This window comes from Tamandua tetradactyla, chromosome 2, assembly GCF_023851605.1.
Source record: "Tamandua tetradactyla isolate mTamTet1 chromosome 2, mTamTet1.pri, whole genome shotgun sequence".
Taxonomy (NCBI): Eukaryota; Metazoa; Chordata; class Mammalia; order Pilosa; family Myrmecophagidae; genus Tamandua; species Tamandua tetradactyla.
In genome coordinates this window covers 195,709,938-195,720,412 of record NC_135328.1, presented here as the reverse complement: position 1 = coordinate 195,720,412, position 10,475 = coordinate 195,709,938, and the positions used below count along the sequence as shown (strand labels likewise).

The 10,475-nt window shown below is 51.1% G+C and overlaps 1 long non-coding RNA gene across 1 annotated transcript; it reads left to right on the top strand.

Moving 5' to 3' along the window:
• Positions 1–1,175: 1,175 nt before the first annotated feature.
• LOC143674610 (uncharacterized) lies at positions 1,176–7,654 on the top strand. The gene is made up of 3 exons (XR_013171129.1): positions 1,176–1,414; positions 2,909–3,766; positions 5,326–7,654. It is a non-coding gene; the product is annotated as an uncharacterized LOC143674610 (long non-coding RNA).
• Positions 7,655–10,475: the final 2,821 nt, after the last annotated feature.

Sequence of the window (10,475 nt, the reverse complement as noted above, 5' to 3'; positions counted from 1 at the left end):
GGTGGAGCGGCACATGGCAGGTGCTCAGACACTGTCCGCGGCCCTGCTGACCCTCACAGGGGTCCAGGTGGGTGGCCGGGGCTGACCTCTCTCCTGACCCTGTTCCCTGCCCCTCCCGAGCCCCCAGGACCCCACCACCCCATGTAGCAGAATTTCCCCTGGTGTGGGACATTTACTCACAGACTGGCTGCCCCACCTTCTCAGAGCTAATGAATAAACATTCTGTGTAATCAATGGTACAGTACAAACAAAGTCACGCTGGTTTCGTGGTCATGAACTGGCAACTTGCCTTCTTTGAGGAAACAATATACATCAGATATACTCATGCAGAAGATAAGCTGCATAAGATAAGATAATGAAGGATAATATATTTCATATTTAAAGGTCTATCAAAATATGCAAAACCCACTTCCAACAGTGAGACACCCACATGCATATCATAGTCTAATAACTGCACTCGGGGCTTCTCACAAGCTTGAGCACCAAGTGTGAAGGGAAACCTGTTGCCCAGCCCTGCCGGGGAGGCCTCAGCCCAGTCCCAGCTCCCCCTCAGTCTTGCTCCTGCTTTCCCAGGCTTCCTGGCTGTCCTGGCTTCCCAGAGATGCCCTAGGCATTGGACTGCCTGTGGGAGGCACCTGGAAGTGACCCTGGAGACCATAGAGGGTGACTTCCCCATTTTACAGGTGGGGAAACTGAGGCTCATTTGCCTATTCCATCACTTACCCTAAAGTTTATTAGGTGCCTAGTACGTATAGACTCTGTTCTAGATAATGGGGATTCTGGTGTGAACAAAACAGTATCCAAAGTATGTCACTTCCTTTTTAACCTCTTGGAGACTCTTGTTTCTCCATCTGTAAAATGGGCATGAGGGAGGAACAGACATCAGGGTTGCTTTAAAGCACACAGTTCTAATGGGCAGCCTGAGGTGAGAACTGTCAGGTCAGGGGAATAAGGGAGGGCTCTATGGCTGGAATCATGAATTCACTCGAGGACGACAGGTGAACCGTTACAGTCAAGGTCTTTGCACAGCAAGCATTCACGGATATCTAACCACCTGCTGCTCAACCCGCTAGCATAATAATCCTTTGTTTAATGTGCCGCCCCGTTCATGTCATCACCTGACCCCTGCCCGTAAAAACTGCACTCGCCAAAGCCCGTTGCGCTAACTCACCTCACTCCCTCTTGGGTTCCGTGAGCTGCCCAATAAAGCACGCTCATTTACAATCCTTTCATGTACTTTCCTTTCTCTCAAATACCTCATATCTTAAAACCTTTCATCTTGGTGCCAGAAACCCGGGAGAGGAGCACGGGTGCTGCCCGCCTGGCCAGGGGCACCCCGGCTTCCTCTCGCTTCTCCTCCACATATCCAGAGACCAGGGATCCTTCGGCCACTGCTGCATCCACCACTCATTGGGTAAGTCCCTCCCCTCCTAGCTCTGCTGCCGGGTCTCACCTTTCTGAGAAGGAGAGAGCCTGTCCAAAGGAGAGAACCTGTCCGTAGATTTTCTCAGATTGAGGGCTGAAAAGCCTGCAAACCTCATACCCTTTTTCCAGGACTCGATAAGTCGTGGGGACGCCCCGCTTCTCCTTTCCCTCCCAAACTAGGGTCCAAGACCTGAACGGGACTTTAAACCCACTCATACAAGCTTTAAGGACTCTCTCGGGGTGTTGGGACACTGACGCCCCTGGGCCAGTCCTTCATTGTTAAAGCCATTCCTTGGTTCTTCGAGGCCTCTCAGCATGGGCAATAAATCTTCTACAACCCAACCCCTTACGCCTCTAAGGTGCCTTCTGGCAAACTTATCCACACTGACTTTACTTCCAGACATCCGGCCGAAACGCCTCTCTTACTTTTGTAAAAAGGCTTGGCCACAATGCCAATCGGATAACGGTTCTTATTGGCCTGAGGGGGTGACTTTCAATTTTAAGGTCGTTAACGACCTCTGTGATTTCTGCCAAAAAATAACAAATGGGCCGAAATTCCTTATGTCCAGGCTTTTCTTCTCCTGCGCTCCCATCCCTCTCTCTGTACTCCTGGCTCCACGGCTCAGGTTCTCCCAGCCAAGGAAACTCCCAAACCCTCCCTCGCCTCTGATGAGTCTCTCCTTTCCTGAACCCCCGACTCATCCTTCTTCCGGGCGACCACTGTCTACGCAAGGTCCTTCCACACAATCCCCTCCTCCCTCACTCTATCCCTCTCTCCCTTCCTCCGGCGCCTCAGACGCCACCTTGCCCCTTATCTTCTTCTTCTTCTCTGGCAGTGCCTCAGACACCATCTTGTCCCTTACCCTCTTCTCCTCCAATGACGCCTCAAACGCCATCTTGTCCCTTACCCTCTTCTTCTCCTCCAGCAGTGCCTCAGACACCATCTTGCCCCTTGCCTTCTCCTTCTAATCCGGCAGAGCCTCAGCCGCCATTTTGTCCCTACTTCCTCCTGCTCCAGCCGCACTTCACCCGCCATCTTATCCCTCACTTTCCCCGCCTATCTCAACAGCACTCCGGCCGCCATCTTATCCGTCTCCTTTTCTGCCTGCACCCTCACCGCCATCTTATCTGTCCCCCTCCTCTCTTCCCCCCCCCCCCCCGCAGCACTCCCGCCGCCATCTTATCCTCCCCTCCCATCTCCATCCAGTCCCCCACTGTCCTCAACAGCCTTGCCCTCCTCACCTATAAGCTCTCATACCTGCTCAAAGGACTCTTTACTCTGTCCTCTACGGGAAATGGTGGGACCTACGGAGTGAGTTCTAGTACACACCCCTTTCTCCCTAGCTGACCTCTCTAATATTGAGAAATGGCTAGGTTCATTCTCCAGTGACCTGATCGCCTATACTAAGAAATTTCAATATCTAGCTAATGCCTACAATCTAACCTGGCATGACATTCATGTAATCTGTTCTTCTTCTCTAAGCCCAGATGAAAGAGACCGTATTTTCAGTGCAGCCAGGGCCCAGGCCGACCAGGTGCATATAACCGACCACGCCATGCTGGTAGGAGCCGAGGCCGTGCCAGACCAAGAGCCAGGTGGGAATACAAGGTTGACACTCCAGCGGGGAGGAACGGGCGAACTAGGCGGGATAAAATGCTTACATGTCTCATAGTGGGTATGCAGAAAGCTTCACATAAAATAGTAAACTTCCATAAACTAAGGGAAGTCACCCAAGGTCCTGAGGAAAACCCGGCAGCATGTCTACACCGATTCACAGAAGCCCTCTCTCAATACACCTGCTTAGACCCGGACTCGGAGGCTGGTAAAACCGTGTTAGCCACACATTTTATATCCCAGTCGGCCTGCAAACTTAGAAAATTGAAGACGGTCCTCAGGCCCCTATCCGTGACCTGGTAAACCTGGCCTTTAAGGTTTTCAGTACACGTGATGAGTTGGAAATGGCGGAAAGGGAGTCCCGAGACCACCGAAAGGCAAACTTACAAACCCCATCCCAGACTGCGGCCCTGTGGCCTACCGCAATGGAGAAGAAGCCAGCTACGACTAATCCACCGGCAGGAAAGTGCTTCAAATGTGGGCTCGACGGACACTGGTCCCACCAGTGCCCCAATCCTCAACTGCCCAAGGGACCATGCCCTCTCTGTGGAAAACAGGGACACTGGAAAAGTGACTGCCCCTCGGCGCCTGGCCATGGGGGGGCCGTCCTTCCAACCCCTAGTCCACCACTGGCAGTCCTGGGCTTGGCCACCGACAACTGATGACGCCCGGCCTCAGCAACTCCAATCACCCTCGTGGAGCCCAGGGTAACAGTCAAGGTAGAGGGTAAGTCCGCATCATTTTTAGTGGACACGGGGGCTACCTTTTCCGTCCTCCCCACCTATTCATGTTGACTCTGTCCTCCCCGGGTCATGGTCACGGGCATAGATGGCCATCCTTCGCACCCCTTAACCACTAAGCCATTCACGTGTTTAATAGAGGGACATCCTATTACACATTCCTTCTTAGTAATGCCTTCTTGCCCCAGCCCGCTACTGGGGTGGGATATTCTCGCCAAGTTAGGGGTATCACTACACTGGACAAAAACTCCTCCTGCAAATCTACTACTGCCTCTATGCGTAGCCTCTGCCTCCACCCAGGACCCTATCCTTCTCCCTCACCCCTTACCACCCCACCTAATCAACCCAAAAGTGTGGGATACCTCCACCCCTATCATAGCTTCCCATCATGAACCTGTTCTCATCCGACTAAAAATCCATTCTCATTCCCCTCCCAGCCACAATTCCCCATTTCCATAACCCATCAAAGGGGACTGCAACCCATCATCAACTGGCTCAAAGGGAAGAAACTCCTTATACCTACTAATTCACCATGTAATACTCCTATTTTACCTGTTAAAAAACCTGATGGTTCTTACCGTTTAGTCCAGGACCTCAGACTGATTAATGAAGCTGTTATTCCTATCCACTCGGGGTTCCCCAACCCATATACTCTCCTCTGACACACACCTCCTCACAATACTCACTACACGGTCCTGGACCTCAAAGATGCCTCTTTCACTACACCTCTGGGCCCTGCCTGTTACAGTCTATTTGCTTTTACCTGGGAAGACCCGGACTCTCTAGCTGCCCAGCAACTAACGTGGACAGTATTGCCTCAGGGGGGTTGTGATAGCCCCCACATCTTTGGCCAAGCCTTAGCCAAAGACCTAACACAATGCGATCTAACTCCCAGTGTTATTCTCCAATATGTAAATGACATTAATTTGCAGCCCTTCTGAAGACGCCTCCACAGAAGCCACGGCCACCCTATTAAATTTCTTGGCAGAGAAAGGATACTGGGTTTCACCAACCAAGGCCCGACTTTCCTGTTCCCCCGTCACTTGTCTGGGCCTCCTCCATACTCCCACCTCTCTGCACCTCACACTTGGCAGGCAGCAAGCGCTCCGTGAACTCCAGCCTCCGGAAAATGCTAAACAAATTTTATCCTTTCTAGGTTTCGTGAAATTTTTCCGGTACTGGGTCCCTAATTTTTCTGTTCTAGCAAAGTGCCTCTACGATGCAGCCAAAGCAACACCTGCAGGTCCGCTGGACGACCCCTCCGCCATATCCAAAGCCTTCTCGGTCCTCCGCCGTGCCTTACTTCACTCACCTCCTCTTGCCCTCCCAAATCCTAACAAACCACTTATTCTATTTACTGATAAAAAGCAGGGAATGGCGGTGAGGGTTCTAACCCAACCTCTGGGGCCAACCTATACTCCAATAGTTTACCTCTCCAAACAGATGGACCCTACTGCCCGCGCTGGCTTCCCTGTGTCCGGGCATTAGCTGCAGCAGCCACCCTATCCCGTGCAACTCTTACTTGCCATATCTTTCTTTAATCAGGCAATTACTGCGAGAACACGCTGACCAATTCCTGCCACAACCAGGGAAAACTGATCCTGCCAATTCCCCCCACAATCTTCAACTGGGAACCGAGGTACTCCTCAAACAGCTGCAGCCCGGACCACTCCAACCAGGGTGGACTGGCCCACACCCAGTGGTCCTTACCACTCCTACAGCGGTGAAACTACTGGGGGCTCTTCTTGGCACCACCTATCTCGGGTCAAATTATATAAGCAGGATGAGCCCTCCTACACCTGCCAGCCTCTGGGGCCCACGCGGGTCCATGTCACTCGTGCTCCTCACCCTCCTAACTCCCACTGAAAGCAAATTCTATGACTGGGAATTCCAGATCAGGGAAACCTTTACCCAAAATGGAAGAGCAACCACTCACGTAATTGGCACAGCGAACTGCCCGCTAACAGGTTGTAGCCAACCTACAACCATTCCTATTACTCGAAAATCAGTTGAAAAGGGCCCAAGGCCTTGTGCCTGCTTTCCAGGAGCCCAAACCAAAAGCTATTGTAACCAAAACAACTATAACATCATATACAGGCGATGCCCCTATTGGTCATGCAGGATACACGATGGTTACAATGAAGCACCTCATAAGGGTACCTTTTACATCAGTTCCCAGCAATTTTACATAAATATTGCAGATCCCTGGGACGTAAAATGGGTAGCAGGAGTCCAAGGCAAACTATACTACGGTGGCTGGTCCCAATACCCTATAGGCGCTATTGAAATACACCGCGAATATGTCCTCGTTAACACTACTTTTACCCAGGTGTCTTTCGACACTGCACAAGCTGAGTAAAGCCTCTCCAATCACCTTGCCCAAACCTCTGCCACAACAACCTCGCATGCATGGCTTCAAATCCTCCAACAAACCGTGCAATTCCTCAACCAAACGCAAATACTTCCTGAAATATCTCGCTGTTTCCTGTGTGCGTCATTAAATAGGCCAGTCTTGGCAGCCGTCCCTTATAAACCTCACCCAAACAGACCAACACAGCCCTAATTCCTGCCACACCACCCTGGAAAATATCCCCCTGTGGGAACCTGAGTCTGAAAATCTTCCCTATCCCCTAAAAACCTGCTACCTCACACACATAACTGTAAAACAAGCCAAACTTCAAAACCGATGCCAAGTCAATGCCACTATCCACAACACTGCCCATGCCCCTGAAGGGCAATATTTCTGGTGTAATGAAACTCTTATCAAGTGCCTTAACCCCAGTACCCCAGGACCGTGCTTCCTGGTAACTATTGTTCCCCAACTGACCCTCTACGGGGAGTCTGAGCTAGCTTGGTTATTACCCCCTCATGCTTAAAAAGGGCTGCCTTCTTTCCTATCCTCGCAGGCATCAGCCTGACCGCCTCAGTCTCAGCCTCAGTCACAGCGGGAGGGACACTAGGACACAATATTCTAACCTCTCAAAACTTTGAAACTGGACTACAGGTAGCTCTAGAATCAACAGCCGAATCTCTCTCATCTCTACAAGGCCAACTCACTCCACTAGCTCAAGTAACTCTTCAAAATCGACGGGCCTTAGACCTGCTGACAGCCGAAAAAGGAGGGACGTGTATATTCCTCCAAGAAGAGTGTTGCTGTTACATCAATGAATCGAAAGTCTAGCAGAGTAAAACATTCAAACCCTAAACAAGCTAAAGGAAGATTTCTATCGCAGGAAACAAGAAACTTCCTCTGCCCTAAACTGGTTCTCCTCTCCACTAGCAGCATGGCTTCTCCCACTGCTAGGTCCAGTTATCTTAATTTGTCTCTTTTTGCTCCTAGTTCCTTGCCTCCTTAACTTCCTCCAGGGTCGTATAAGAGAACTATCCCGAGTAACGGTCAACCAAATGCTTCTGCATCACCTCCTGCCGACCTCACCAAACTCCTGCAGCCAGCCTCTCCTCTCTCCCGACCCTAACAATTTCAGCCCATAGCCCCATGCCGTCCCACTGCAGCAGGAAGCAGCTAGAAAGATCTCAACATCCTACGATCACAAAAAGGCTGGAATGTTAGGTCGGGGGAATAAGGGAGGGCTCCATGGCTGGAATCATGAAGTCACTCCAGGAGGAGAGGTGAACCGTTACAGTCAAGGTCTTTGCACAGCAAACATCTATTCACGGACATCTAACCACCCCCTGCTCAACCTGCTAGCATAATAATCCTTTGTTTAATGTGCCGCCCCTTTCATGTCATCACCTAACCCCTGCCCTTAAAAACTGCACCCGCCAAAGCCCGTGAGCGAACTCACCTCACTCCCTCTTGGGTTCTGTGAGCTCTGCCTGGGAACTTAGCCCAATAAAGCATGCTCATTTACAATCCTACAATCCTTTCGTGTACTTTCTTTTCTCTCAAATACCTCATATCTTAAAACCTTTCAAGAACCCCTGGTCTAGATGACATGGGAGCCAGCTTTCAACCCCTGATTTGAGAAAAGATGATTAGATAGATAGATAGATAGATAGACAGACAGACTAATCGACCTGAATCCTGCCCTCTCCCAAAGCCCCTTCCTTTAGCTCCCAGTCTCACTGAGCCAAAGGTGCTGAAGTCCTGTCACCAAGGTTCTGTGAAGTTAATATTCTAAGTATGCAGTAGTGCCCTGCATAGTCATTGTTTTACTATTGCTTTTGACTGTTTATTAGCTTCACATCTTACATTTATAATCTTCAAAGATTATATCTTATTATAATATAGTATATTATATTTTGTTTTAGTCTCCACTGATTCTAGTATTTGGTGAGAGTGGCCTTCACGACCCTGTGAAACGCTCCTCACAGCCCTAGGAACAGGCAGCCGGTAGCCCCAAACCTGAGTCTCTTCAAGGCTTCCAGTACCGTCCTGCTCCCCTTTTCAATCACGTTGAAACCATCCGAGGCCTGTCCCTTCTCAGGGCCACTCCAGATTCCCTCATTTACAGCTGTCACCTTAAGGAGCGTTATGAGCCGTGACAGTGGCAATTAGAACAATTATAGTGGGTGGCGAATCCCAGCCTGGGTTTAGACGGTGAGTTGGCGCTCCTCACTGAGGGACAGCTGGCCACCCCGGCTGGACCTGTCAGGCCTCCAGTCAGCCGAGAGCTTCAGCCGCAGTTTCAAAGGGGCTCGCTCTGGCTCACGTGGGTGGAGGGTGCTGCCCCTACCTTCCACAGCCCTGGGCTGTGAACCTGCAGACCTGCAGGGAGCCCACGCAGGCCCTGGGCATTGGCTGTTTCTCTCCCAGGCTCCCACCACCCTTTCCTCCTCTGAGCCCTCACAAGCCCTCCCCTCCCTGCTCTCGGGACAGAATCTGAACGCAGACTGAGGGGCTCCTGCTGGGCGGCTGCCCTCTGCCTCCAAACCCCAGTGGCACAGGAGAGAGGCAGCCTGCTCCAGGCTTCTGATGACTTTGGTTTCCAGCCCCGCCCTACCCTTCCTTGCTGTTTGACCCCAGGCATGTTACTCCACCTCTCTGAGCCCCATCCCCTCAAGTGTGATTTGATAGTAATAGCATTTACCTTATGGGGGGAAGCCAGACTTACCTGTGCTGGGCAGGAAGGGACTCTGTCATTATTACGGTTACTATTGTTTCAGTGCTGGTGATTTCTCTGCCCCGTGAACACCCATGTGTGCAACTCCAGGGAGTAGTGAAAGGGCAGTGGCTTCCCAAGTCCCGCAGACGTGGAACCAGATTCTACCTCCGCCACTCACCTCCCTGTCACTCAGGCAAGTGGCTTAGCCTCCTGGAGCCTCATCAGTTTTCCCTTCTGTGAAATGGGCACAATGATACTGACCCAAATGCAGAATTAGGTTCTGACAGGTGGACAGGTTTGAGAACGAGATGGAGAGCATCGATTAGGGGAAAAGCAGCAACCTCTTTCCCTCTATGGGAACAAAGCCACTGTTTTCCTCCCAGACCCCCTCCTGCTCCTCCACCCTGTCTCACACAGTCTGTGACACCACATCTCCCAAGAGTGCCCTCACTCCCCTGCGTGGCAGGAGCCTGTGACAGCGAGAGCCTCTCTCCCTCTCCAGGACACTGAAAGACAAGTCCTTGTGCTCTGTCATTTCCCCCCTTTAAAAACTGTTGTGAGAAACCAAATGGTTATCATCTCGCCAGCTGCAATTCTTTGCTGCATTATTTTGTAAGAGAGGGCACTGGGAGAGGAGGGAACAAGGAGGAGAGGGAAGAAACCTTTTAGTGTGAATGCTTTTCAAATTTTCAGCTTCAGGTTTTGCAGGAAGACTGGATTAAAGGATCATTTGAAATGAATTTTGCCATCAGAGTAAGAGATCTGTCTCCCCCAAAATGCTTTACTTTGACAGTTAGCTTCAAGAGGTTTGACAGAATTCATTTTTCCAGCCGACAAGACCGAAACAAAACACATCCTGCCGGGAGACCTGTGTTAACTGCTTAACTTAATAGAGGTGAGTTTTGGGCTAAACTGGGAAGTCATCTTTTTTTTTTTCTTACCTGAAAAATTGCCCCAAATTACCAAAACAATTTTGGAGGAGGCAAAAGGCAGACTGCCAGAGCTCCTGCCCCAGCGCCCCCACCCCGACCCCACACCACTCTCCTGCTCTCAGAGTCGCTCTGGGGGAGCACCCTCCCCGGTGCAGGCTCTGCTCCCTGTCAGTGGCTTCTCTGCTCCAGACCTCAGTCTCCCATCCATCACCTGGGAGCGGTGCCCTTTCTTTAAAGAGCCACCATTCTTGGGTGGGCATATTTCTAGCGTTATTTCATTTTTATTCTTCAACAACCCTCGAGAGCTGAGCAGAGTCGGGGATTTGCATTCATGACTTACCCTCTCTGAGCTGCAGCTTCCTTTTTGGAATATACAATAGACATGATGAAATTTTTTACCCAGTGAGCTGCAGGTCGATGAGCCTGTGGGTGTGAGAGCAGCAGGCATGGGCCTGGCATTGCAGACAGGGTCTCCAGGAGGTGGCGCTGGAAGAGAGCAGGGGCTTTGGAGACCATCTTGGGGGGACGAATCCATGGGACACGGAGTAATCTGAGGCACAGTTGCTCCCGTGTTGTCATTAGTGGGGGTGAAAGGGCTGGCTCTGAGTTAGATGGCCTGGTTCAAATCCCGGCTCCCCCACCTACCTGTTCTGTGTCCATGGACAAGTCCTTTCCCCTCTCAGGTCCTTGGCTCCCT